This window comes from Epargyreus clarus, unplaced genomic scaffold, assembly GCF_041222505.1.
Source record: "Epargyreus clarus isolate Ecla_fem2 unplaced genomic scaffold, WU_Ecla_fem_2.2 ptg000005l, whole genome shotgun sequence".
Taxonomy (NCBI): domain Eukaryota; kingdom Metazoa; phylum Arthropoda; class Insecta; order Lepidoptera; family Hesperiidae; genus Epargyreus; species Epargyreus clarus.
Genome location: NW_027332213.1, coordinates 5,283,878 through 5,310,644, shown reverse-complemented (window position 1 = coordinate 5,310,644; position 26,767 = coordinate 5,283,878). Strand labels below are relative to the sequence as shown.

The window sequence follows — 26,767 nt, the reverse complement described above, 5'->3', positions numbered from 1 at the left end:
AATTTGTTTGTGCTGTGACGTTACTCGTGGTATTACTGTGACTGTTATTAAAGCCGCTGTGTGGACATTTCCGGTTTAATCTTTGAATGTGCGTTGATTTTTGATTATTTACCAAGAATTAAAAACTATTTCCTGTTAATACTATGAAAGTATTTTTATGAAGTAACTAAATTCCTTCTTCTTTGTTTCAGATGGGAAAGTGGAACAGATGATCTAAGGAATGCGAATACGTCGGCATAATAATTGTTGCGTAAGTTTAACTTTTTATATTTCTAACACAAAATGTGGTTTTAGTTCTAAATCAATATTTCATTTTAATTGTCTCAGATTGATAATAATTAATATGTTTATAGCCCATTAAGCTATTAGTGTGGGTTTGTAGATTTCGTGTGTGAAATATAAGAAATCAAAAACATTGTGAAAATCTATGAAGCGTGTAGTATTGCATTTAATGTTATATTTTTAATCTACAATACAATTAAAAAGTAATCAACACGCTATCTAGTAACTCTTCTTGTATCTTGTATAGGTAAAATAATTTAACAATCTGTTTTAAACTTCTTCTAATTATCGTATTGATTTGAAACTTCGCGTATTATTTAATAGAGTAGCAATAAAATATCTTTTGTAATATTTTTTTTAACGCAGATCTTTTCAAAACGGTTAGATTTACATTTACATTAGAACCCGGATAAGTGTTTAATCAATATGGCACTTACATTCCACGTATTATCGCGATTATTTGAGCTCATTCATTATGATACGTACTTTACAAAGTCAATTTTGCTTTATCGCGACAAAAGGCGATTAATAACTAGATGTAAGGCCCAACTAAAGGCATTATCAACAGGTACCATTATACATCAAGCTAATAAATCGTCACGCGAACTTAGCTATCATTAATTGCGAAACCGACTTGATTTATGGTGACTTTAGCAAATATGACGCGTATATCTTATATAATAAATTGAAATTACATGTAACGTTAAAAATTATAATTACATTATAAATTATATTGACATTTGACATATTGTTAACGGACACCTTTTAATATTTTTTGTAGTTTAATATGGGTTATTTGAAGTAAAAAAACACACAAATAAATAAATGAAATCATACGTTTTTTTAATCGCATTATATTTAAAATATTGTCGCAGTGAAACCTACTCGTTTATTAAGTTTTAGGACAGTCCGCTTAAAAAAACAAAAGATGGTCATAAAACATGTACCACTAACACTAACCACTTTTTATACTTTTTCACTTCATTAGACAGATGGCAGAACAGGTTCTAAGTAAAATTTAAGGTAATAATTTTTAAACCTCGTATTTTACTTAACTAACCGTTTCTAAGTGTGATTGAAATGAAATTCAAATTATCCCCAGACGAAATGACATGATTTTACTAGTATCGTAATGTTTTATTGATGCATTTACGAGGCGATTACGATTTATTTTTACGAGACGTTCCAACTTAGTCCTAAGGGGTAGCAACTTATCTGTGGTTAACCTAAGGTAGGAATCTTAACTTATCTAGGATTGATTACAGATGTTCATGAGCGGCAGTAGCCACTTACCAGCAGATGGATTGCATACTCACATACACGTGTACCGCACTCATGACGCCGTTTAAAAAATTAAAACCAAACCAAAAAAGATTCAAATCCTTTCTGACTAATCGGATATAATAAACGTACGAGTAACACTTGCTTCCTACCATTTACACATTGTAAAAAATAATTTCAATTTCTTGTATAAATTAATGAAATATGTCTAAGCTGGCGCCTTCCTGCTAAGTAAAACGAGTACTTGCAAAGTAAGTGAAAGTAATCGTTTATTAATAAAACAGATTTGAGATTAACACTATCGCAGGTTGCGCGTGGGATATCTTACAACAGATAACTTGTGCCAGAAGATCGATTTATTAAATAACGTCGACTCACGAAGACATATCTATTGATCGACTTATGTAAATTACTTCGCACGAAATATTTGTGAGTTAAAGTAATAGTTAGTTTCTGTCTCGACTGCGGTATAAAGGATTTAGGTGCTATAAAAGTAAATAAAGTATGTGGTCTGATAACGGGGTTTATGTTTTAACATTGGGTTGATTGGTGTATCGTAGAACCCTGAAAGTGTGCTGTTGCATGTCACGGGACATAAGAAGTTAAAGCAAAGTTCTGATATTCCTGCTCGATCCAGTTGTAAACAAAGAACACAATACTGTAACATTTTACAGTGGTAGTGCGTATATGTTAGCTTAAGCTAAAAAGGAGTAAACTTTACACAAGGCACTCCAACTTGATACTTACATTTGTCTTGCATTTGTCTTGCAGTGACTATTTAACAAAAGATGTATGCCCTAAAAATACAGGGCTACTAAAACTTTGAGCTTCTTTTGTATTTTAATGAGTATTAAACGTTATACGTTATAACGTATATACGTTATTAGTATACAAGAAATAACGGCGACATTCCTGTATCGTTCAATATTATATTACCGCGTTGCAAACAGATGTGGTGGGCCAACCGCGTTTTAATCTGACACCGATTCCTTGTTTGCGATTGACTACCTACTTGCAATAATTACGCAAATGCTCCAAGAATTAAACTTACTATTCAAACAGTTTATATCTTAACTAAATATAAATCAAATGGAAGTAATTCTTAAGATATAGAAGTGCTATTTAAGCTCAAGCTTTATATATACTGTGAAGTTTGAATATACTACTATAAAATTTATGTTTATCTATCTATCTATGTATCGAATTTGAAGGAATTTTACTTAAAACTATTAAACCAAGTCCACCAGTATTTTAAACCATTTCTGCGTAACGATTTAATAAACTTTTGCACAGAAAGAAAACCGAACGTAAAAGCTAGATCTGACTTTTATATGCAAGTTTATATAAAACTGAAATCCATTCATATTAAGTACTTAGTAAAAATGATAGCTTTATTAATGTATGCCTTTATTTTTTTTTTTTTTGTTGACGAGGGGGAACTTTCAAAAGGTACCCTATGCCGTGGGAGCGGCACGGGGTTATGTGGGATTCTTACCGCACTAAAACCCCCCCGGTGGCCGTCCTCGGCGCTGCGTAGCGGACTCCGGGATCTGCAACGGAACGCAACCGGAGTCCACTTGGCGCGTTGCCCCGTCGGGCTCCGCCCAGGTGAGCTTGAAACTCACCACACCATCTGGTGTTCACGACGGTATGCGACCACACATACCGCCGTCCATCCCGGGGTTGCTGGCCAGGCGGTTCGAGCTCCCACTCTTGCCGTCCGCAACCCCGGAAGCCCCCTTTTAGTCGCCTCTTACGACAGGCAGGGGATACCGTAGCCCTATTCTGGTCCCGGAACTACAGGGACAATTAATGTATGCCTACTTACTAACTATTGAGGCTTGGTTACATATCATTGGTCATATACATTTTAACATGGAATAAATCAATCCATATTTACATTACCGTAATTACGAGTACATTCAAAATCATATTTCTCCGAGTCACTGCCAGTCGACCAACGTGTAAATGTAAGTGGATTTACATTTACATTGCGGTTGGTAAAACAAAAAGAGTGAGAGTATCGAGGACTTGTCGAGAGAAAGTTGGTTAAAAAAACTAGGCACTCGCAAGACTTCATGTGTCGATGGTAATTTATCAAGCATACGCAGATCTTGGTACTGTACCGATCGCTTAGACGATTAGATGAGGTTAGGAAAGTTAATGTTTAACTTTAGGGAAAGTTGAGATAGCTTCTAGGTGCTCTCAAGTTAGGCAACACATTATATATGATAATGTATAAAAGATTGCTAAACTCGAATTTTATATGTATCGAACCAAAGGTGCTTTTACACAACAGCTGTGCAAGGTAGCTAAGCGGTGTGTGATATCAAAACTAAGCTATTAAGACGTCCTGAAAAAAAATAAACTACACGGATCGTGATCCTTAGCTCGCTTCCCTTCACACAAGAAACATACCCTTCAGAGCTAAACTAATGTAAACAAATGAAAATTAGAAGAGTAAGTAAAAGTACTAGTTTTAATGGTTTGTGCATTTGTCTCTATTCGGGCTAATTGAATTAATTTGAGCTGAAGTTTACATAAAGACATATTAATTGGAGTAAGTTTGAAATTCCTACCACCCTATAACTAGTCAACATCATACGTAAATAATTTATTGGTTAAAGTAACTCGGAAGTTTTTTTTTAATAAAATAAATAAGAAAAGTACTTTGCCTTACAGAAGAAATTTATGAGGCGGTTTTATTAGGTTGGTCTCGATACAAACTTACAGAAAATTTGTATAGCATTTACGAGATGATAATAAAATTCAAAACATGAACTACTGGTGATGTGCATTGTGATTTTATTTAACTTCCTCATAGAATCATCTTATTTTATAGTATTTTGAAAATTTAGTACTAAAATTCGGTTTTTTAAACGAAATTACAAGTAAATCAAATCCAATGACATTACTCCAGTGCAGAGCGCATGACCGAAAAAGTATCTGTATGATCACGACAGATCGTGATCATACAAATTGCCGATATACCACCGTTATTAATATTTAATCTATCCAATTACCAAAGATCGAGAATTGACAATAACTAGCCAGCTTTAGATATATAGATTTAATATTACCTACTAACGGGTGCTAAACTATATACGCACTAGTTGCAATCCTGTGTGATAAAGCAGTCAAAATAGGCTAAATAAATATGGTAGGTATTGGTGCTTCTGTCGCAACATCGTTTTTATTCAAACCTCATGATAACTTACAAAAGCGGTTTCAAAACGCAGCAGAACTTCGACTAATCGTGTTTCGTATCGAATCGATTGTGATCGAGTAACCAAATCGATACACTGACGCGACTCCCACTGATAGAGACACTTGATACCATTCGACACCGTGTACTTATTGAAATGCTAATTAAATATTGTTCATTTTCTATTTCAGCGCACGCTTTAATTGGTTTATGTTTATGTTAATTGGATAACTCAAAATTAATAAGCTAAGTAGGCTATAGGTAGTTATTATAATGAAACTATAATAGATTTTCGACATACCGTTATTGTTTACATAAACTTAAACACTTTCTAACCCTATAGTTCGTTATTTGATTCACTTCCAGTACCATATAATACATTAATTAAAAACGGCATGTAGGTATACACACAAACAGGCACACACAGTCACATACACACACACATCTTTATTAATCAAATGAGTCTAAATTGGTGTTCTATTCCTATTACATAAAATGTATCCGACGAAAGCATTATCATTAAATTATTTGTTGTTTGTAAAGAATACTAAGATTTTTTCCAATGGACATAGTAGAACAACGATGACTAAGTTGCATCAATCGATCATAAATCCCATTATTCCTATAAACGTTCCTAAAAACTATTAACCGCATACTCCCATTCAACAAACCATCTAATTCTCGCATTTATATACGAGTAGCGATATTTTATTGACTCCGCCATACATTATTCACATCGACGGTAACTGTTTATTACTTGGTGTTTATTATCGGAAAAAGTGGCGTATCACCGAAAACTGCACTATTCTGGACCTTATTGTATGGGAGTACGGGTGGGGGGAATGCATTTAGTCAATGCAGTTATTGTGTGGCGGATTTGGACTTTACGCCGTTGGAATACTTTCTGATTTTGTTAGATTGTTGTATGAAGGAAGTTCATACACCTGTCTTATAGGTGGGCTGGAGCGCCACGGGTGGGTTGCCAGTCGAAGGAAATATTCCTTTTTTGTGGATGTCCAAGGAGGTATTGAGAGTTGAGTTAAGCACTTTATTACAGGATGCACTTATGTTCATGGCGGTTTTCTGTTTAGAATTGAGTAGAATTATTCCTGTCGAATGAATATTTTAATTGCAATTATTTTAATACGTATAATTTAGGTAGTAGTAAATGAGCATGCAGTCTGTCTTGCGGTAAGTGGCCACCAAGTAGACCATCAAGTTCAATCCAAGCCGTATTTAGGATCGGGAAGAATGTGTTGTTATCCATTTGAGATGCGTCGTTTAGTTTTTAAACACCCTTTGAACTGCAGTGGTAAACACTTTTTCTAGGCGGATGTCCGGTGGTAACAATATAGCAGTGAAGCTATGAAAGGTTTTACTTGAAATCATTAATTTTCAAAATTTAATATTATGCAATAATATATTCCAAACAATAAGTTGTTCTAGCAACCATCTTTTAATAGTGTGATGCAAAACTCATAGTAGTGTTAAAACTTTTTCCTACATTCTTATGCTGAGATTAGTTCTATCTTTACCTAGATATTAACATGATCCTAACTCAACTTCATACCGATACGGATATTTCAAAACGAAATATAAATCAAAAATTACAAACAGCAATTCAAGCATCATCCAATCTCACTGTTATTTCGGACAAAAACTAGCGCATACGATTAGGGCTTGACCACATTGTGAAGTGAAGATATTACCAATTTTACGGCGCATAGGTTACATACCATCAGTAGAATAACTAAAACGTGGTTACACGATTCGTCACACGACCGATCCCGAACCACATTCCATCTGCACTTGAATCAGCGACATCTAGTCCCATTGCGTATGGCAGGATGAAATGCTTATGTAAATTGAGTTGACAGGCTCAGTTCTTAAGTAAACATTACAATATTTATAATACAACTTTGATTAAAATTTGAATAGACTCCGACACCATAAGAAAATCAATTTAACAAAATCAATTTAACGCCAATGAAGAGTTTATGAACGAATTCCCTAGATGCTAATCATTTTATAGAAGTAAACATATTTTCATCAAACGACTTAGCAACTCCAATGAAAAGGAGTCAAATAAAGATAACTCAATCAAATTGATCCACGCTTTTTAAATGTGATACGCGTGAAATGTTCTTAAAGCGACTATAATACTTATCATTTTAATTTATGCATACTGAAAAGTTGAATAAGTCTATAGTATGCAAAAATAACAGCCTCTACGCAAAAAGCAAGAACTAAAAATGTAAAAATATAAACTTGACTTGCTGCAAACCACTTTTACACTAAATTTAATATGAATCTGAGTAGTCATCGCGTGGGCTTCTAAATGATGGGAGTTTAGGAATATAGCATTTGGCTTCGTTGACACTTGAAACGAGTTGTATTACATACTAGTTTTCTGCATTTAATGTAAATTCGGTCCTACTTTATACGATAAGTCAAGTTGTCCTACGCGCTAAGCAGTATTGATTAAATGTTTGTAATTCGCGAAATTTAAGGAATTCGAAGCCAATAAGAGTACTTTAACTTGTACTGTGGCACATATCGATACCAGAAGTATCAATTAACGTAAGGGACATTTTGGCGAAAATGAGTTATATATATCATTGGATTCAGAATTTTGAGCTCTATTGTATGGTATTATTGAAAAAATTCTATCGTCAAAAGAAAATCCCTTACAGTAAAAAAATTTGGCCTGCGTAAAACGATTTATGACAAAAAAATGATGTAACAGACGATTACATTTTTGTTTTCTCTAAAAAATACAGTAAGTCATAGTATTAAGTAATTTACACCCTTACCTTAAACCGCAAATCTGTCGATTTAAGTAACATGTCCCTTACATTAATGAATGATTAGAGTTTTTTAAGAATTATTCTCTTACATTATTATCTAACAAAACTATCTTTATTTTAACAAACAATCAAACGATAACAATTTATCTAACAAAACAATCTAAAAATCTAAAAGTTATACAAATTAATTACCTTCTAGCGGGGCATACATACATGCCAGTTGACAGCATGCATGCTGTTATTGAGAGGGAAGTAAGAAAACTAATTGTTTGGGCACCTTCGCAATGGCCAAGTTTTATAGAGAGTGCTAGGAAACGGCCTCAACCATATAAAGTGAGTGTCTTAGAGCATACAGATTTCATCAACTTCCAGAATCTGGCGGAATCTGTATTCACTCAAGCTACTCTTAAAAATAAAGACCTGCGTATAAAAAACATAAGAGTGTGCACATTTAAAAAGAATGCGAAAATTGAAGTTAAATATACAATGTTAGAGACTGGTGATACTTATGACATAGAAGTCTCCAAAGAATTACCTCCAAAGAATTTTAACGCAAGAGGAAAGGGTAAAGGGATTGGGAAAAGAAGTGCTGTTAGAGGTAAAAATACAAAAAATATAGACCAAAAAAATGAATCTGCAGCTGAAAGTACTAGTAATGACATAAGTCAAAGAAACACAGACAATTTGCCATCTCTTTATAATGAGAGGCTCCCAATTTCCATTCCAAAATACAATGACCTCAAAAAATTGTGCGACACCGGTATAATACCAAGAAGATTTCATTGTGAATATTTGAACCTTCCGAATAAATCGCCAGTTAAAGATACCCTCAATGAAACCGACGACGATGAAGATGTGATGACAGCTGATGATGATAACTAGATAAAATACCAAATAGAAAAAGTTATTCCAACCGAAATGGTCGGAATAACTTTTTCTATTAGGGAATTAAGCTATTTTAATTTCACCATTAAAATAGTTTAATTTACCAATAGTTATCATATCTGTCTGCTCATACCTAATTATTTATTCTTGTAATACTAGGTATATATTTCTTATATTAATATTTATATCATTTATATTATGTATTTTATTCATTCATTTTTCAGACAATTCATATTTTTCATCTGTCTTTCGTTTCCAATACGTTCATTAAATTACTAAATAAATAAGAATTCTGAGAAAACTATTATTTTTATCCATTTGTTGATTATAATTATAAAGCTAATTAAACGTAATTATTAAAAGTACAGACTGTTAATTAAAAGAGATAATGGTGTCAAAAGATAGCCATACACGTTGGGGTAGACCTGACGAGTTAACCTCTCAGGTCTACCGTAGCGTGTATAGCCTACTTTATTTTTACATTGATTACTAGGTGTGTAAGAACTTATACTTATACTTATTAGAACTGTTACTTTTAGAAAAGTTTTATAGACTGATTAGTGTGTCAAATATAATTATAACGCAGACATAAAAGTCGGAAATAAAAAATTGTATTAACAATAAATCGTTTTTTTTTGTATCCCTAAATTTCATTTAAATCTGTGATAACTAAGCTGAAACTAACATTAACCATGCAAATAACCTATTTCCATTGTGTTAAAATACCTTAATTATAGTAGATAATCTATGGTTACATCAAATTGCTACACTGTAAAAGTCCTTTACAACAGAATTACGTATAATTTTCTATTGCTCTTGTTGCTTACACTATGCTAGTCGGTTTACACATAAAATATTAGTAACGTAAGGTACAACTAAACATATTTTTTTAATGTAAGGGACATGCTATATTTTAAACCGCTGGGTATTCCTAAATCTTTCGTTTATAGCATGAAAGAAGATGATTTTCTAAGAAACTTTGATCTAGACACAATTAAAATTGAAGTAGACAGTAAAAAGTTATGGACACATAAACAAAAATAAAAACGTTTTTTGCCTCTCCTGAAAAACCGTGTTTTGTCCCTTACATTAATTGATACTTCTGGTATCGATATAACAGATATACGAGTACATAGAAATATGGCCTTAGGTTTCGTCACAGCTAGGCCGAACTAGGGCCACATTCCATTACCTATATTCCGAATTAAGCGACGACTTGTCCGATTGCACGCGACAGGACAAAGTGCCCGATGTTTGCTAAGGTGACAGCCCTAGATAACTCCCAATATTATACGGAATGAATATGCAATATGAGATTTGTTGTTTGATCGCATAGTCCTTTGGTACAAGGAATGTTTATTTGAGAATTCTGCTTGCAATTATTTTGAAATTAAATGTATATAACTATGTATGTTTGAAACTTCACTCGCGCGAATCTTCAATCTATGTTTGAATCTTTGAGTTGCGAAAGTTATTAAGTAACCTAGACGTATTTAATTGCCTATCAATGAGTCTGCAGACTATTAGGAGATACAATCAGGCATGTAAATTTCTTAAATAATATGATGACAAAGATATGTAAATATCTTCAAATTTTGCATAATGCATTAAGTTTTTAACAATATTTAGGGGTCACTAAGTTAACCAGTCTTAATCATTAACATCTACGTCTATAAAGTTTTATGTTTATGAACAAGAGTGTCGTGATTTTAAACAAATATTTGACGAAGTGAAACACGTCCGTCTAAAAGAGGATATCATTAAGAAACGTGAACAGAATCCGTGTCCAATAGGGTTGAATTATCCTACAATTTACAAGTTAAGCGTCCTGTCCGTATACCAATATAGAACCTTAATTAATGGTGGATGCGCTCATAAACTTTACGACGGTAGACCCTAGTTTTTACTGACTTGAACCGAAGTACAATTTATACAATTAGAGTTTATTTATTACTGAGAACAAGTCCGGTGCAAGTAAATAGTCGTAAGTTTATGTTCGTTACGCTTCTGTATTTGGTGAAATGTCAAGTGGTAGAGACAAAGTTGTAATGCGAAGCCGAACGAATTGTATTAGCCTGATTGTAACGATGTTTGTATTGGATGTATTTTCGAAATCTTGTTAAGGGTTTGTTTGTAACATTTTGGCAGTTAGAAAATGCACTTTAATTCGATTAAGGATTAATAGTACCTATGCAATGGATTTCTCATGTTGTATATCAATTAAACTTCATCAATCATCTAACCTTTTAGTGCTAATTAGAAGGCACGGGCGTGGGTACTTGGTAAGTAGAAGGGTCCCTCATCAATATCATCACTTAAAATTACGTAAGTTATACATATGCCTATGCGGCATAGATCTAACACGGAATCCTTTGCAGGTTTTAGATCTGTCATGGCTCACTACTATCCGGAGAGGTTAAAGGTTTCCATTACATAGTATACAAAAAACATGCCAGTAACATAAGACCAATTCGAATATAATAAACCACGAACCCAAATATTAACCTTCTAAATGCGATCCAAAATCATCCACGAAATCGATATTATCAATTTCGTTATAGCATCGAAAGTAAATTTGACTTGCGGTCGACCGCGCTTCGACCTATTGACCATAATACGGTTTTTACGATACTAGATCGCGTGGAATCGGTCTGTCTAGCTAGCTTAACAGTAACAGTATTTGTTTTATCTGTGTCAGCTTTTCCAGATAGATTTTTTGCGTACAAACATATTTTTTGTTTTATAATCCTTCAGTTCAGTGCCCATAGTATGAGTTTTTTTTCAAAAATGTCAGTTTTGTATTTGTTCACGTGTTTACTATACATTTCCAATCAGTTTTGATACAGTCCGCTAGGGGCTCTGATTGGAAATGTATAGGCAAATACGTAAACAAACGAAAAGGCATTTTTGTGAAAACTCATACTAAGGGTACAGTTCAGACTAAAGAAGGTATCCATAAATTACCATATTACGTATGCGTATTCGTACAATGGAAATCACAGAGAAACACAATGAACGTTTTCAGTTATGGAACGCTTAAAAATATTAAGATTATCGAATAAAAAAAAATTCTTCACAACATCACAAAACTTGTTATAGTTTTAATTTACTCATTTGTGCAAATTGTGATATAATGCAATATTCTACATGGTATTGTCTATGGTATTTTTTCTGGTCTGAGGTTACTTCATAGTATCTTAACGTTAGATTGTAAATGAGTTGTTAAACATCAATTGTTTACATATAACAAACTAATTTCAATATTACATAATGTATGTTTAATTATGTTTCGTATGTTACATAATACTGTATAAAGTTATATAAGCATTTTGATACAACTATTTGCTAAAAGTCATTATGAACATTTAATGACTAATAAAAGATTGATAAAATGAAGATAAGCATTTGATAAACAAGTGTAACATTGCTTTATTTTATTTTTTAATTAATCTGATTTTATCTTTAGAAATTTGTTTGTAAACAGACATCTTAGTCTTATTATAATCTATCTTTTGTATATTAAATCTACCAATGACTTACAATACTTCAAAGTATTTAAAATTATTTAATATATTTTTAACTAGTTTTTGCCCGCGGCTTCGCTCGCGTTTAAAAGAAACTAATATAACATACTAACATACATAAAACTGAAAATTCGTACCTTCAACTTTGCTAAAAGATCATCACTTGATCAGATGCATAGTTTACGTTTCAATTTTACTAATATCGATTAAAATACTCGATGTTTTGGACCCAAAAGATCGATTCTCCGATTAATCGTTCTTAGATCGCCATCCCTAGTTCCCGTGGGATTTCCGGGATAAAAACTATCCTATGTCCTTTCTCGGGCGTCAGACTATCTTTGTACAAAATTTCATTAAAATTGGTTAAGTGGTTTAGGCGTGAAGAAGAGACAACCAGACAGACAGACAGACAGACAGACAGACAGAGTTACTTTCGGATTTATAATATTAATAAGTAAGGATTGCATTTGATCAACTTCTGGCATAGTCTTTGATTGAGGATTTAATTATATGTAGTTTATATAATACTAGTTTTTGCCCGCGGCTTCGCCCGCATTTAAAAGAAAATAATATAACATACTAACATACATAAAACTGAAAATTCGTATCTTCGATTGAATCGTAAACTATGATCAAATGCATAGTTTACGATTCAATCCTTACTAATATCGATTAAAATAATAGATTTTTTGGGTCCAAAAGGTAGATTAGTTCCCGTGGGATTTCCGGGATAAAAACTATCCTATGTCCTTTCTCGGGTCTCAGGCTATCTTAGTACAAAATTTCATTAAAATCGGTTCAGTGGTTTAGGCGTGAAGAAAAGACAACCAGACAGACAGACAGACAGACAGGGTTACTTTCGGATTTATAATATTAGTAAGGATTTATTTTGTAAGTGGTCATGGGAAGTAATTAATTTTGAGCTATATTATGCCTTTTAATGGGAAATGGCTGCAGGATACATTTTAAATAGTAATTATGTCTGAATATTTTTTGTCTTATACTTAATTATGTCTTAATTATGTCTTATACTTAATTATATTAAGAGCACTATTTTTACGTGGTTCTGATGTTGTCAGAAAATGCATTTAGCAGTAGGATATGATACAACCAGCCGGTTCAAACAAGATCCTAAGGTTAAATATGACTAAAAAAACTGTGAATGTTGTAGGAAATTTATATGAACGACACTTTCGATTTTCATCGCATCGGCATCACGCCTACATATATTGCCTGAAGCGGTAATCTCGCTTCTAGAGAAGCAATTTTTTATTGTGTATGATACTTAAACTTATTGGCTCGGTTAATGAGTTGGTTGAACTATTGACTAGCGTGGGTGGTTGTGAGTGGATTTTATTAGCTGCGAGCTTTCGCGGGTCTGTTTGCATGGCTTTTAAAAATTTACACACAAACGCTAAATATTTTCGAAGTGAAGTCTTTTTGTGGAATTGGTTCATTCGTTTACAAGTAGCTTTAGGATGAAAATTGATTGATGAGCTATAAGGTTTTATAAAGCACGGCCTGGACAGACAAACTTTTTAGCTTATGGACGTAACAAACGTATAAATAGATGCTTTTATGCGTACAGATCCATAAACTATTTTAATTATTGTCATGAAATTTTAATACCAAGTGATTATGCATTTCACATCTTTCAATCCAAAAGCAGCAGCTAAACACTTTTATTATAAGGCAAACATAGAAATCGCGGTGGCGCCTCCGCACTAAAAACAACGATTCTAATAATTATAAAATACATAAATAAGTATCTAGTGTGTTTATAATTCATAACTTATAAGAACTTATAATTCATAACTTGCTAAATGCGGCATGTAAAAACGTTTCGAAAGAAATATAAATAAAGGAGACACCGGTATATTAAAGTTACGTGTTATTTATTAACTCTTAATTAAGAAATGTCTTGTGTTGTGTATAAAGGTATTGTTGGGTAATATTAGTTTATCGCATTTTTAACCTATAATAAACAACGTTGTAACCGTGTTTGTAATGTTAATAGACTTCGGGTTTTAATTTATTTAACTTATGTTAATGAGAAGTTTTAAATTTAATGTGATTTAACTTTTAAACTTTGTAGTCGCCGCAACGGTTAAGTTTAGGATGATATAACTAAGTATCTTAATGTACTTATGTAAGCAACCTACGTAATTAGATAACTGCCCATTTCATTATGCATATTCATAAAGAAGTTCGAATAGTAAAATATAGGTATATGTTTTATTTATTAGCTCTTAAAAATCCATTAGATATTTGGGTTTGAAAGGAATAGTTTGACGTAGTCAACCCAGTGATCGCAATTGATGTAACAGTGTTTCAGAATTTAAAAAAAGACGTTTTCACACTGCGACTTTTTTTCATTTATATACAGAAAACACAACATTACTTCTGTTATAACACTGCTGTAGTCCTTTCCACTATTTGTTCTTAAATCATAAACTATGCTAAAAGTAATTGGTACCTAAATTGCGAAGATGTAAAATTGTGGAGGTAATTGTAAAGTTGAAACGGGTGACGTCTCAGACAGTTTTCCTCACGATGTTTCCCTTCACCGTTGAAGCGAGCCATAATTAATTTCTAAATCCCACATAACTTAGAAACCATTAGACTATCACATTTTCATACAGTAATTCATTCAAAACCATTTTTATTTATTATCGTCAATAATATTGTAATAAAAGTCCACATCATCATCCACCCATTACTGTCCCACTGCTGGGCACGGGTCTCCTCTCAGAATGAGAAAGATTTGGCCATAGGCCACTGCGCTGGCCAAGTGCGTATTGGTAGACTTCACATGCCTTTGAGATTTTTCTATAAATCTCTCAGGAATGCAGGTTTTCTCACGATACTTCACCGTTTAGCAAGTGATAATTATTTGTAATACGCACATAACTTTGAAAAATCAGAGGTTACATGCCTGAGATTTGAACCTCGGACTCCTCGATCGAGAGGCCGAGTTTCTTAAAGAGGCCTAGTTTCTTAAAAATCCACAGTAAGTACTTAATTATTCAAAGGACACGTGCGCAGATACATGAACTCATGACCCTTTTTAGGAGATTGCGTGTCATAAGGTCGCTTCGCACGTTCGGCCTTTCCCACATATTGTTAGAAGGTATAAATATTTAACTTTTTATCTTTAGTTGGTATTCCATTGTATTCTGTCATTTAATTTCTGTGAGTTTATATAATAGGTTAAGTAAGTAACATACAGTTGAAATATATCGACGGTCCCTACGTATAAAGCGACATGTCAAAAACGCAGGTTTACAGGAGAGCGTAATTAAGGTTCAAATCACTGTAGAAATAATTATCTATACAATTCTAAGAATATTTTTTTATAATGTTGTTACAGCTTTCGAAAGTTGGTACTAGTATTATTAAATTTTCATTTTTTTTTATTTTTACCAGAAAAACTGATAGATTACTGTTTCTACGTGAAAACGCAAATAAAAGCATGCCAGATAAGTCTGACATACAACTTTATACGTAGGAAACATGAAAACGGTCAGTGGCGGATTTACCAATAGGCTGAGTAGGCTTCAGCCTAGGGCGGCATATTTTTTGGGGCGGCAAATTTGGGGACCCAATCGTTCCTGCCTTAAACGTGCCGTGTCACGAGCGGGCGTGAGGAGCAAAAAAAAAAAACGGGAACCGTGTCACGAGCGGGCGTGACGAGCAAAAAAAAAACGGCCGTGTCAACGGGAAATTAAAACATGACAATTGTAGAAGCAGGGGCGGCAAAAACTGTACAGTACTGTACTTATTTTTTTTTTAATCCGCCACTGAAAACGGTATTGATATCTTACTCAGATTTTACACTGATGTCTTACTTTTGTGGGTTAGAAAAACAATAACATTTTTTTTGTGTTCTTACTTATTATTTTAAAACGGAAAATATGCTTTTTAGACGTGATGTTAAGTTAGACATGACCGCGTTCACGCCGAGTGGCGCGCTTTTTAAGACATCGTACAAAACGATAAGTATAGATATCCGCATTTACGACACCTATTTCCTGTAATTGTTATACTTGTTCTCTTATACGAATAGTAAATCTAGTAAAATACATCATATTTAAAGAAAAATCTTATATAGGCATAAGCGTATGGACATCTAAAGCCGAATATGCAATAAAAAATGCAATTTTTGACATGTCGCATTATACGTAGGAACCGTCGATATATTAACGTGAAAAACGTCACTAGTAGGTCTTAGCCAAGGTGAGCTTAAGGGTATCACACAAGAAAAGCACCGACGCGATCTACTGTAGATCCGAAAGCTTCTATATGCCTCGTGCGACCATTGATGACGATTTTGTAAATAAAATTTCCACATAACCTGATTTTTCTTCTCACAAATCAGAATCTTTTGAAAATTTGCCATTATTGCATCAAATAAGCATATAAGCTTAAAAATACTGAATAGGTACTATACTAATAAACAATGGTAATTATTATTTAGACCACAGGGTACCGGTTTCAAAAGCTACCTTTCCCAAAAATATAAGAGATACCGGTAATTGAACTCAATTACCGTTACCATGTCAGCAAAAACACGAAGTCATAGGTCGGAACTCATTATTGAAACTGACGAAAAACAATTAACTGTTAAACGTACGCGATTGCTTTTAAAAATTGACAGATAACTTGCGTTGATAATTAGCATAAAACGTTTTTATTTAACCTATAGCCTTGTGGGTGGAACACTACATTGCAGCATAATTAGTTTTGCTACATAATTTGAACTGTTTTATAGTTTAAATATATGAGTAAGCAGCACATCAGGAGGTCTGAGTAAGCCTTGTAATCTCGGAATATACATTGTTATACTCGTATATTCTACGGCAAAGTTCGATATAAATCTTTTTATCATGCAAAAAGTTAATATTCAGTAGAATCAGGTGTACATATTATTGCCTATCGTTTTTATGTTTATAGTAGGTACGCAGGTTTTATTACGTCTACGGTACTTGATTTCTATACAAAAAGTTCTTGTAGAAGATAATATTATATTCAACTCTTTCAATAACCTCCAGTAATATAACCTCAAATATACCAGAAATAAGAAGTACTATTACGAATTAGTATTGCACTATTATTAGCACCTATGTGTTTACTAAGCTCATTGAAAGCTGCAGTTGTTCGGACGTACATTGCAATTGCCTTTTGCATGTACAGACAAGCGACGTATAACTTCAAATCACCAAATATTACTTTTCTAAGAACTTATATGGCCACTTCTCAAGTTATGAATAATCGAGGCCAACGGTATTAGCACTTGCACCTCGCTTCCTGTAGAAAGTTTAAACATAAATGTAAATAGCGAACCTCGCTAATAATACCATCTTGGTATGCCTCATGCCGGAGGTCTATCCTACGTCATGACGTCAAGAGATTGCGGTTGTTGTAACTTGTATAATAATTGTGTATATAATGTTGTATAGACGAAGAAATAATGGCGATAGTTTTATTATGTAATGAAAGTAGCCAATGAGGATGCAGTGTGCTTATTCAGTGTTGTAGCTCGAAGACATAATAAGACAGGCGTAATATCTACATAAAGTCATTGCTACTGATACTTATAAAAAGTATTGGTAAATATAATTATTATCAGGGTTCCCTGAGTCATGAGAATTTCTGCTTGGTCGGGAATCGAATCTGGAATCGTCAAAGTCAATTGGTTCATCTATTTGATGGATTTCATTTGCTCTTACAGCGTTTTAACGTAGGCCACAACACTAATACATCCCTTACGAAGGTTTATGCCGCGAGTCTGAGAGACTGGTCCATATAGCAAGACAAAGACTATAGAAATATGTATACTTACAGGATTCCATTTTACAACTCACACGTATATACATAAGACGTGGCATACCAATAAGAAATTAAACACACAAAGTATTAAATAAAACCTTATTATTCTGTGCACAAAGGTTTAATACCGTAGCCATTATTGTAAAATAGAGAGATTAACACGCTTATGTTAATTAAAGATTGACCTTCCCTCGCTTTGTGAATACAATTATGCACCTTCTTCCTTATATAATTGTTAATACGTAGAATTGTACGAGCTATTACCAGTTAATTGAATTGTTAAGTATATTTTATTGTTCAAGCCATGAACTATACGCACAGACCGGTCATATTTTCTACATTGTAGCACAATGTTAAGATATAAAAAACTAGCTAATTACTTACCGGATATGTGTACTGGGTAGATCAGTTCTACCGCATAATACGTTTGTCGTATGTATTTACAAGAAGTTATGTATTTTTAACTTAATTCGAGATTTCTCAGTGTTCGATTCACATTTATATTAATTGGGGTATCCAATATAACGATACATATATATTTTTAAGTTTCAGCCGACGAAAATATATATATATACAACTGTTTAAGTGGGATAGATAGACATGTACATATATATAAGTATATATATGTATATGTATAAGTATATATATACATATGGACGGTACACCTTCCGCCTAGGTGTACCTTTTTTTTTGTTCACGAGGGGGAAACCTTCAAAAGGTACCCGATGCCGTGAGAGCGACACAGGTCCAAAGGAACGCAACCGGAGTCCTCTTAGCGCGTTGTCTCGTCGGGCTCCGCCCAGATGAGCTTAATGCCGCACCGCCTGGTGCGTACGACGGTATGCGACCACACATACCGTCGTCCTTCCCGGGGCCGTTGGCCGCCTAGCTGTTCCTACCTACGTTTTTACTTACGGTTTAGCTGTAGGCTTCTGATTCTGGTACAAAACCATTAAAGGTTTTTGGAAATGTTTGTCTTTCTGTCTGTTTGTTTTAACGTTTAACGACGACGTGAAACGACTGAGCTGATTTGGAAGGTACTTTCACGCAAAGATAGAAGATAAACACAGTAACATTGTCTACTTGTTACTTTAATAATGTTAGGATTGTTACAATTACGAAATTGTTAATTGAAAAACTTGTAAAAATCAATTCAAACAGTACATTCTATCAAATTCATATTACTTATACGTCATATATCATAAAATGTGCTCTAGCTTATGTTTAAAAACCGATCAAGCAATCTCACAGTGCACAACATATTTTAAAACAATCAATGCACATAAATCATTTAGCGCGGACGTAGAACAATTAAGAGGAAATAGCAGGCCATTTTCTAGATACGAAGTCGTTTGATACGGATCTTTCAATCTCTTGTTCCGAAGATCGATGATCCGATTCGATCGGATCATTATATTTTATCAGCGTTATCATTACGTTTCTCGTCGTGTGCTCAGTATAATGATTTCCTTGACAATTGATTCATTTAAACTATCTGGGTTGTCTACACAAGGGCTTCGTAATAGCTGATGTATCTTATACGTCAATAGCACTTAAAGACATGATTGTTTTAAACTAGCATTCGGGGTATGATTTTTTAAATTGATAAACGTGTGAATCTATATCTCCATAAATATCTCTGGTAGTAATAAATTAAAAATAATTTGTATATATTTTAAGCTAGAATTATTTTCTTGTTATTAAGTTAAGGAGTTATTAACCTTGTTTTAACATTATAAAAACTTACGCTAGTAATAAATTACATATATCATATTTACATATATGTATATCTTTTATTCCATGAACTAAGATAATATAATTATGGGCGAATTTCGAGCAATGGGCGACTATTAGTATGATTTATTATTTTCCATTACTATATATTTTAAGTACCTGTCAATAAGACTGTCAAACTATGAATTAACCACATTGAAGGACAAAATGCCCTTCACAATAATGTTGTTGACAACTTGTAAGTGATATTCATTTACATCAATAGTACACTTAACACTTCATATACGGAGCCAATTAAAATTTATTTGCTAAAATTTTATGCAAATAAACCATTTCTTATCAGTTGTTGGTCATTATTCTTCACCCCGTTGAAGCTTAAAGCCAGATGCTGTGGCTACATATTTGTACCTTAGAGCCGGTCCACACGGCGCGTTGCGTCAGCGTTGCGTCGACGTTGCGCTGTGGGTGCGTCGTTTTACATACTAATAATCATAGTGTTCACACGGTGCGCTGCGTCGACGCAACGCTGACGCAACGCACCGTGTGGACCGGCTCTTATAGCTCTAATGTAACGCATATAGGTTCTGGTTTAAAGTATATACGTTGTGCATTTAATATTGCAAAAACATTTTGCTTCCGAATATCCTTCTAAATTATTCTTAAGAAATGGCATTACAGATATAACAGATTACATTTAGGATTCGTGCTATCTTCGATTAATACTCATGGGTTGCTGTGTCCACTTCATATTCGGTAAAAGGGCGCTCCTATTTAACAACCCTTAATTGTCCTACTACTTGCCACGAGTCTAATCTTAGAGTGAGACGGATTTAAGCCATAGTTCTCCATCAAGTAAGGATTGCTAAACTTCACACATCTTTGTGGAACTTTTTCCCTTTCAACATATCTCAGGCGAGTAGATTTTCTCACGATGTTCACCGCTGTAGCAAGTAATAATAAATTTCCAATAACTGAGAAATCTAAATTTCGAGCACAGAATTTCAACCTCGACGTCAGTCACCATTTTTAACCACTAGGCTAGGTTTCAAGACAGTCAATTTAAACAACTAGGCTATTAATATCTACTACTATATCTTCTATTACATAACCTAAAATAAGAATACACAATTTTCATTTACTGTCAATTTACATAGAGTTACGTGTCCGTGTCCATACTTCTATTTCGCCTAATGAGGTTGTTACGTACATATTAACTTGTTACTTTAAATCTGTCTTGTTAGCATATCCAATTCGTTCTCTCATTAGTTTCGCGTTCAACTCTATGGTCGCTAACGCTGAACTAATTTGAGCAATAGCTTTGTTTTATTTGTCGTGTGGTTTTGTCTTCGTTAATATTTAATTGTGTGCGAGTATGTTAGCTATTATAATGTTTATTATTTCTGGTGACGTTTTTGTTGTTGTTTAAGAAAAAAATGAAGGGTTTGAGTTATGTATGTTTAAATTTTCTTATTGTCTGTAGGTGTACAGTTTACTAATGTCTAGTCCGCGCCAGACTGCTAGTCCGCTCTGAAGTCCTTGCGACCAGGTGTAGTCGTACAATGTGCTATGGAGACGCGATTAATTTTTATATGCAGAGCGGTCTAGCAGTTTTACGCGGACTATAACTATTAATTTAGCAAGTTGTACATTTTAATTGTAAATGTCGGATCCGGATCGAACCCGGATCTCTTAGCGTGTTACATCGATAAGGCGACTACAGCGCCACGCGGGTCTTAATGCATTGAGATTAAAACATAGAATGATATTTAAATAAAGTGTAAATAATTCATCAAACATTTAATGTTTATGCGGGAACGGGTCGAACTTGTCAAAATTATCGGCGATCTCTGTTCTAGAACTTCTACGCGAAATTTACTGTTCTACTAAGTCATGCGCCTACGCAGAACCGACCGACTTAAGTAACTCAATGTTTTGTTGATTATTAAAATAAGCCCGCTTTAAAACATAGTTATTTATCTCCTATGTTGTCGTAGAAGTCCTCGTGATCTAATATCTCTATAACCTTTAAAAATAAAACTGGAATAAATTTACTCATACTAAAAGTAACTTGTACTTAAAAATAAAATTGTGTACTGTTTTGTATAAATCATAATTTTTAAATGCTTGTCAGTAGTTATTTGTCAATATTTGTTACATTATAAAATCCAATAAAATGTTTGGAATAAAAAAGTCACGAAAGACCTTAATCGATATATTATAGTTAACAGTTCGACCAATGCGGTTACACTTCACGATAATCTTGAATTATGTGAGCTATTAGAATATATGGCTCTTGAACATCTGCTTGTAATATATGGGTACCACATAGACCAATTAACGAATAGAAATGGTGTTACGATTTATTTCCTATAATAATTGCCAGTACCAATAAGGTATCAATAAATACTCGTAAGAAACTAACAATGGTCTTTATTTCCCGCCTTTCTTTATTTTAGAATTATTTTGGTAAGACTTACGTTACCAAAATAATTCTATTTTATTTTGTTTTTCTGTTATTCCTTAGACCTTTAGTAGTTTCAATAAATCATCAGAAATGTAAATACTATTTCACGCGTTTTTTGACATAGGGGTGCAAAAAGATCCATTATTTGGTGTGTAAAAATCCATAATGGGGTTCTGAGTGTACTTTTGTTGCGTACATTCTATAGAACATTGAGTATTATGTTCCATTAAACACTTAAAATGCTTACTAAAGTGTTGAGGAGGTAAAGATTCTATTCGTGAATTTGACGAAACTAAAATCGCACAAAGCTTCATAGACAAATGTATAGCTAGCTAACTAGCTATATTTGGTGTAACGCAGAATTGGAGTTTGATAGATAACTTAAAATGTCAAGTATAAGAATATCCGCGGTGTATCAATAATTTTATTGAAAAACATTTTTGTTTTTACCTGTAGCAGAGTGCGATTCACAGAAATGGACACTGACTCTCAGACAAAGTATAGCTTATATTGGTTAGTCTGGGAGCATGAAATTATGAGCAGGGTATAACTTAGATGAGGACTAAGGAAAGATTTTCAAAAATTTCACCCATACTGCGGCTAAATATGGAATGAAATTGATGCGAATCTCAAACGACTTCGTTCCATTTTAGACAAATGACAATCAATCGGCTGTCTGTATACAGGCATTTCTACTTGACATCTGGTCTATGGTTCCACGCAACGGGACTATATCAATGGGGCATTTGTTCCATCCTTAGAAGCATGCTAATGTGATGGTTTGTCAACCGATAACTTTATAAGATTAATCTGATGGATGTAACCTTTGATATGGAAATGTGAAAGACAATAGTAAATAACCTCGCGTCTTCAGTGTTTCTGATTTTAGATAATTTTGCTGCATTCTGGAACTATTTCTCGTTGTGTAAGGCTAATAAAAGACGCCTTGTGTTGTGGGTGCTATGGAGATACAAAAAGTTATAGTACATAATGTTAAGCTCGCGTCAGGGCTCGCGGCCTGATCGGAAATTCGTAAGACGGCAAAGCAAATTGCAAAAGTCAAGATGTCATCAGATGTCAGCACAGAAAAAATATGTCAATGGGTGTTAGTTTCATTTTTTATTTATTATATTTTATTATTCAGATTAGGTTTCGAAAGTTTTTACTTTTGCCGGCACTCCTGGAGCTCAACCCGTTGATTTTTCTTTCTGTCTCCTCGTCTGGGGATCCAAGCTTAGAATATTGGGACAAATCAGTATGCCCACTGGTGAATTCCTTTCAACAAATCAAACTTCTGCCAAACGAAAAGCCCCGATCTGCCACTGGTTGTGATGATACTGACATGCGGGTATAAGCGTTAATCATAATCAAAACTTATTGTATAACTTTTCATGGTGGTCTATTACCCCGTAAGCTTAACGAACTTTGGTAATGAGAAATTCTCGATTTTATATCTGCCTCACGACCATAACAAACTTGATCGAATTGACCTCTATGACCTACGGCGTAGTTGGCACTTAGAGTATGCTACCGTGTTGCTTGGACATTATTAAATGTGACAGCCGCGTTTCATAAGATATGTTTGAATAGACAGAGAGAAATTAGTATTTTGACTATATCTATATGTATTTATTTATCCGTGACAATAAATAGATAAGTCTCCAATCCACATCGAAGCAACATGGTAAAATATGCGCTAGACCTGTGTACGTTGTTGCAAGGTGCCCATGCAGTATCAGCCAAATCCCAAATTCTTCGTCGATTACAAGTGTTTTACATATTTAATTATTAATTATACCTATATGATTGAATCACTCCTTCCATGCTCCATTGGACGTAATACAAGACGACTACCACAAAGGAATTCAATCCAGGAGATGAGCAAAATAGTCCTATGAAGTTATTCATCTATCGATTACCAAGATTTTACGACAATAAGAAACCTTTTAAAGGTGAGACCAATGCCTCCCGATGGACTCATAGTTATTGACGCAATCATTTGTTAGAATACTAATCCAAATTGAAACGTAACTAAATGTTTTAAACTGAACTTTTCTTAATGCCAAACTCATTACATGTAATGGTTTAACAGCAGTGCTAAGCGCAGTTGTTTTCTGTATAAAAGGGCTACAGACTTCACAACAGAGCTTAACACTTAAGGGACATGTAGTTACATGAGGCACTCCAATTTGCGTAAATGGGTAGGTATAGCAGCGCGTATGTGACCCACCTCAAGTAAGGTTCCAATTCTTTTTCGGATAGATCAAAGTCCATTTACTTTTCACGAAGACTGTATGCTCGTTTGTTTCAATTACATAAATATATATAAAGTTTCCCTATACGCGCTACAGTAAATAACCGCTCTTCACACAAACTCCATAAAGTATATTAACTAATAAATTACTATACCGACAAGGTTCTAAATTGAATTGTAATTAACACAACCGTGCAATAAAGTAATTAAGCACTTAATTTCAATTTAACCTGAACTTTTCAAAATGTCAAAGACATTCTCATAAGACTAATGGGCGCTTAAGTTACTTTCAGTTAGTTCTCATATAAATTACCACTCGTTGAATGTAAATGTACCGGCGCATTTGTTTTGTTGTCACGTCTGCGTACTTTTAAAACATGATATAATATCTCCGGCTAATATATTACTATTAAGCCGACACCGAACAGTATCAAGATAGGAACAGGTTGTAGCAAATTATGGGTGTCGTTCGCCGATGCCGTCTTCCGATAATTTATAGCTGCTTTCTAAACCCTAGGGTTAATTTCTATAGTTATGGCGAGTTTCATTATAGATTTTGTGCTAGTGCAATTTTCTTACGCTATGTAGCTTTAGTTTTACCAGGATTTATTTTGTATTTCGTAATAGATACCTACCTACACCTACTTAGGTTAACTTGTAATTATAAGGAAAACTGTGAAAATCACTCATTACTTTTTATAATAAATAAGTAGCAAATGGACATGCAGTCTACCTGATAGTAAGTGGCTATTGCCGCCCATGAGCATCTGTCACCAACTTTAGATAAGAATAGACTCCAACCTAAGGTAGGCCCAAGATGAGTTGTTTCCGCTGAGTACTAAGTTGAAACATCTCGGATAACGCGCCTTGAAATCGGAACTAATAATTTCTGTCTAATAACAGCAGCGCAGAACCCTGCTGTTATTAGACAGAAAAAGGGGTGGCGTTGGCGCCTCCGGAGTCAAAGTACAAAGGACTCTACCACCTTCAAATTACTTACTGACAATAGTTCTTAGAATCAATACGCTTACTACTTGTCATTTTACTAACGCACTTACCAACGACTATAAAACATTATGGCCAGACTTTATGTGTAGTTTGCTTTGATTTAATTTTCTTGCAATCTGTACATAGCAATTTCGCAAGTGCTTTTGCTAGTAGCTAGAACTGTCACTCTACATTTATTACAAAACAAACAGACTTAATGTTTCTCCGTAAATTATTAACCTGCGCTCCCAAGTATCCAGTAATATTCTGTCTGCTAGAGAAATTAAATAAATAGAAATGACTTTTACCTATTCCTTTATTGCAATAAATTTCAGTTTATTTATTTTACCTATTCTTTATTAGGAATTACGGAATTACATGATTTGTGACATAGAAGATATAAAAGAAAGTTCGTAAAAAGAACAAAATAAAAAAATGTGTACGTCGGGAAATAATGTGCCGAGATTTTAATAACTCGTCAGAAAATTAGCAAACAGTGAACAAAGTTAATAGATATGAGGTTCCAGATACCACCCATAAAATTAGCAAAAAGTTAATGTATTATTATATTATAATATTATCTTGTATTAGTGGTATGACATAACATTAGTTTTTTTTTATTTCTATATATTTATTTTATGGTATTTTTTATTTTATGTTTAAGTGCAAGGTTTTACGATTTATAAAATTTTAATTTATCAAACGAAGATTTATGTTTTTTTGTAAGTTGCTACTTAAAAGTTAGCAGAATACATCTGAATTATAGAAATAAACGAATAAATCTGCGGCACGCCTCCGCCACTTCTAAAACATCTGGTCCATTACTTCAACAGTACAGAAAATGTCAAATCGTGATTAACTCAGTCACAATCGAATAGAAACTCATTATGGTACAATACAAATGAATTATTACTTCACTTCAAACATAATTACGGTCAATATTTTGATTTATGTAATATGAACGTTAATAATATCTGACTGTTAATTTATTTCATTAATTTCGTTTAATATATTTAACTATTTGTATTTGAAGACTAAAGCTTTTAAAGTTGGCACCATAAAGTATGCTGATGGGTTTGTAAAGATGCTAAGTAATAGACCGATCAATCTAATCACGATTTGTACAATGCAAATATTTAATCAAAGTCAATACATTTCTACACCTGTCTACAATTTTTCTACAATCTTATTTCATGTTGGTTTTGCTTTGGTGCTATATACATCATTGAGACTGTACTTTTTACATCTTCTCGTAGAATGAATATGTACATTGAGTACGTATTTATTATCTGGACAAGGTTTTACCATGCTGTGGGTTTATGTGGTGACAATAGACAAACCATACTACTTTCTAAGTATCCTCGAGCACCATACCTCAAACTTTTTGAGTCATGAGTGTCATGGGACATACATAAAAATAATACATATACTATTATCAAACGTAGCTATATTTCACATACCACCATGAATATGCCTCAAGCCAATTTCAATAACGCAAGTGTTCATTACAATCGA

General features: G+C 33.7%; 1 protein-coding gene across 3 annotated transcripts in view; it reads left to right on the top strand.

Annotated features, from left to right (window-relative positions):
- The window catches only part of Cad99C (cadherin 99C), a 186,396-nt gene that overhangs the window by 113,977 nt on the left and 45,652 nt on the right, over positions 1-26,767 (top strand). For all 3 annotated transcript variants that reach the window (XM_073093915.1, XM_073093917.1, XM_073093916.1), the window contains exon 3: positions 192-250. The gene's annotated coding sequence lies outside the window, so the exon portion shown is untranslated. The remainder of the gene's footprint in view (positions 1-191; positions 251-26,767) is intronic.